The 4,041-nt window shown below is 53.1% G+C and overlaps 1 protein-coding gene across 1 annotated transcript in view; it reads left to right on the top strand.

Moving 5' to 3' along the window:
• Nucleotides 1–4,041, top strand: part of DEAF1 (DEAF1 transcription factor) — a 75,440-nt gene that overhangs the window by 51,384 nt on the left and 20,015 nt on the right. The window lies entirely within an intron of this gene.

The raw sequence follows: 4,041 nt of genomic DNA, 5'->3' as shown, positions 1-4,041 counted from the left end.
CCGGCCACTGCACTCCAGCCTGGGCAACAGAGCGAGACTCTGTCTCAAAAAAAAAAAAAGAAAGAAAAATTAATAGGCATTTTATATGTGATCTTATGGTCTTCCTCTTAGTTGGCTGTTTCTGAAGGAGTGGCTTTGTTATCTGTAATTTGTCTAATTTAAAAATCAATTATAATGAAACCAGCATATGAGATTCACAAGGTTTTTTTTCCACCTGGGCCAAAGTGCACCAGCTATTGTGTTGCCAAAGGTGTGTTCCCATTGTGTGATGTGCAGGTGGGGGCCCCTGCAGCAGAGAAGGCAGGCCAGGAAACCCCTTCGCAGTCTGTGCAGAGGGGCCGGCCCCGCTGCTCGGGCGGGACTCCCCGCAGGGTGCTCTGCTGCAGTCTCCTCCTCTGCCCGCCCGCAGCCCAGAGAACTCTGAATGCCAGTGGCAGTGCCAGCTGCTCGTCAGCATGAGCTTCTCGGGGTGCCCGGGCAGGCCTGGGCACTTCTGCCCTCTGTGCCGTCCGCAGTCCTGTGATTTCCCTAAGGTTTCCTGAGAGTACAGAATGGACTCATCAGTGTCCTTGGCAGCAGAAACACGGTGTCTTGTCCTAACCTGCAACGCAACTCACCTCTTCCACAGTAATGAATGGTTGTTTTTTTATTTTATTTTTATTTTTTGAGATGGAGTCTCGCTCTGTCGCCCAGGCTGGAGTGCAATGGTGTGATCTCGGCTCACTGCAACCTCTGCCCCCTGGATTCAGGCAATTCTTCTGCCTCAGCCTCCCGAGTAGCTGGACTACAGGCGCCTGCCGCCACGCCCAGCTAATTTTTGTATTTTTAGTAGAGATGGGCTTTCACCATGTTGGCCAGGCTGGTTTCGAACTCCTGACCTTATGATCCGCCCTCCTCGGCCTCCCAAAGTGCTGGAATTACAGCCGTGAGCCACCGCGCCCAGCCAGTGAATGGTTATTTTTAAAAATCAACGTATTTCAGGATAATTTTAGGTTTACAGAAAAGTTGCAGAGTGAGCACGGAGGATCCCTTCTGCCACTCCACAGCCTCCCCTCTATAACTTCTAAGCCCACAGGGCATGGCTGTTGTAGCTGAGAATCCAGCACTGGGTGTCACTGTGAACTCCAGACTTTGAATTTCACTATCAACGTCCTGTTTCTGCTCCAGGACCTTGTCCCCACTGCCACCTGTGGAAGATGGCCTCCCGTGCGCCATTTACCCAGCACCCTCAGGTCTGTGACGGTCTCTCAGTCTTTCCATGTCTTCCATGCCCTGCAGTTCTGAGGGGTCTGGCCGGGCAGTTTGTCCAGGTGCCCCGACCCAGGCTTGTCTTGTGCTTTCTGGTGGGGCGGACCACAGGTTTCAGGGAGGAGTGCCGCCGCCTATCTCACACCACTGTGGCGTCTCTGACATCCAAGTGACATTACAGACAGCTCTGACCTTCCTCACCAGAGTCAGGGTGTCTGCGGCTGTCACCTTGGTAACAGGGCTGCTTCTCCCCTTGCACATTTAGTCAGGGGGCAAGTCCACGGCCGGGGGGTTCCTCCTAGACAGGGGAGGACCGAAAGAGCTTGGACTTGTATTTATTTATTTGATCATTTGTTTGTATCAGGATGGGCTCATTTTATATACGTTTTAAACTCTGAGCTAGAACACAACACTGCTTTGTTTTGCGAATCACACTGTCCGTCCTTGGCCCTGGGGAGCTCCTGCCGTCGGCTGCGGGGTCCCCTGACGCGCCCCCATCAACAGACTTTTCATTCTGGGCACGTCCTGACTTCCTGGCACTGCAGGGCGCTCCAGGCTCCTCCTGCATTCCCTGCCCTGGCCCAGGAATCAGCCCCTTCTCCAAGGAGCCCGGGTCCTTTTACTGGAGAGTCTTAGAGAGTGAGGCCTGGGTGCCAGGTGGGTCCGGTGCTGCTGGGATGTTGTCGCTTGGAGGCCCTCAGCTGCAGAGCAGGGACGAGGGTGTCACCTGTGTGTATGAACGTCGCCGCAGCCGTTTCTGTATCTGTGAAGAGAACATGAGTTCATGCTACTGCCTCTGACTCGAATTCAGACCCCAAAGCTCCTTCTAACCTTCCTAAAACGTTATTTTATTTTATTTTATTTTTTTTAAAGTTGTGCAAAGGGCATACTGCGAAAGGGCTGAGCGGTCGAAAGTCCCAGCTGAGGCCAAAGAGGTGCCCGCGAGGCAACAGGACAGGCTTTCCGTTCAGTTCAGGGGTGCTGTCCTCCAGGAACTGTGCTGTCCTCCAGGAACTACGCTGGGGGGCAAGTACAGGACGTCCTGGTGTGTGGGGCACAGGGACTGCTGGACACGGAGCCTCGTGCCCTTCTCAGCGTGGGGGCACGCCGACCACGCTCCTGCCAGCCTCCCACCCCACCTGACCCATGTCTCTGAGGGGCTGCACCAGGATCCTTCCCGACTCGGCCATCCACAGAGCAACCCAGGATGTTAACAAAGCCTACAGAAGCTGTGTTCTTCTTTGAGAAACTTCTGTGTGGTTACAGACTTTTCAAGAAATATTCCGTCATTTAAAGTAGAGGCACAGGCCAGGTGTGGTAGCTCATGCCTGTAATCCCAGCACTTTGGGAGGCCGACTCAGCTGGATCATTTGAGGTCAGGAGTTCAAGACCAGCCTGACCAATATGGTGAAATCCCATGTGTACTAAAAATACAAAAATATTAGCTGGGCGTGGTGGTGCGTGCCTGTAGTCCCAGCTGTGGGGAGGCTGAGGCACAAGGATCGCTTGAACCCAGGAGGCGGAGGTTGTAGTGAGCCGAGGTCGCGCCACTGCACTCCAACCTGGGCAACAGAGTGAGACTCTATCTCAAAAATAAATAAATAAATAAATAAATAAAAGGCTGGGCGCAGTGACTCAAGCCTGTAATCCCAGCACTTTGGGAGGCCGAGGCAGGTGGATCATGAGGTCAAGAGATCGAGACCATCCTGGCCCACATGGTGAAACCCTGTCTCTACTAAAAAAAAAAAAGATAGCCAGATGTGGTGGCAGGTGCCTGTAGTCCCAGCTACTCGGGAGGTTGAGGCAGGAGAATCACTTGAGCCGAGATTGCGCCACTGCACTCCAGCCTGGGCAACAGAGTGAGACTCCATCTCAAAAAAAATAAAAATAAATAAATAAAGTAGAGGCAGGTTGCAGTGAGCCGAGATTGCGCCACTGCACTCCAGCCTGGGCAACAGAGTGAGACTCCATCTCAAAAAAAATAAAAATAAATAAATAAAGTAGAGGCAGGGGACAACCTAAATTCGTACCAAAATGCCTCCTGTTTTCTGAAGTGAGTGACTGAATGTTGGAGCTCTGAATGTCTCACAACTGGAAAAATGCTAAAGCTCACGTTTGCAAAGAAGGGAGCAAGCATCAGAACAGAGCCTCAGAGCAGGTCTGTGCGCAGGAACCGCAGGAATGGCGAGGCTGCGCTGGGCTGGTTTCTGGAGCTGCTCGCAGACGCTGCCACTCGCCCACTGGCCACGGCCCCTCCCACAGTGCCTGCGGATGATCTGGGCGCGTAGCGGGCCTGCGGGTCCCGGCGCCGAGGCCTCTCCTAGGCCTGGTGGCCTTCTCCCTCTCCGAGAGGATTGACGGCGGAACTCACAACTGTCAAGCACCTTAGTCATGCCACAAACGTTAATCATTGACAGCATGTTGATCTATGCGCTGATTAGAAAGAAAAGCTCCAATAATGTAATTCCAGGAGAAAGTACACAAACCTCTGGTGTCACCTTTCTTTTTTCTTTTTTTTTTTTTGAGATGGAGTCTCGCTCTATCGCCCAGGCTGGAGTGCAGTGGCGCGGTCTTGGCTCACTGTAAGCTCTGCCTCCCGGGTTCAAGGGATTCTCCTGCCTCAGCCCGAGTAGCTGGGACTACAGACACATGCCACCACGCCCGGCTTATTTTTTGTATTTTTAGTGGAGATGGGGTTTCACCGTGTTAGCCAGGATGGTCTCGATCTCCTGGTCTCGTGATCTGCCTGCCTCGGCCTCCCAAAGTGCTGGGATTACAGGCGTGAGCCACCGC

Source organism: Colobus angolensis, unplaced genomic scaffold (genome assembly GCF_000951035.1).
Source record: "Colobus angolensis palliatus isolate OR3802 unplaced genomic scaffold, Cang.pa_1.0 Scaffold84, whole genome shotgun sequence".
NCBI classification, from domain to species: domain Eukaryota; kingdom Metazoa; phylum Chordata; class Mammalia; order Primates; family Cercopithecidae; genus Colobus; species Colobus angolensis.
The sequence above is the reverse complement of the archived record's forward strand: the minus strand, read 5'-3'. Positions and strand labels throughout refer to the sequence as shown.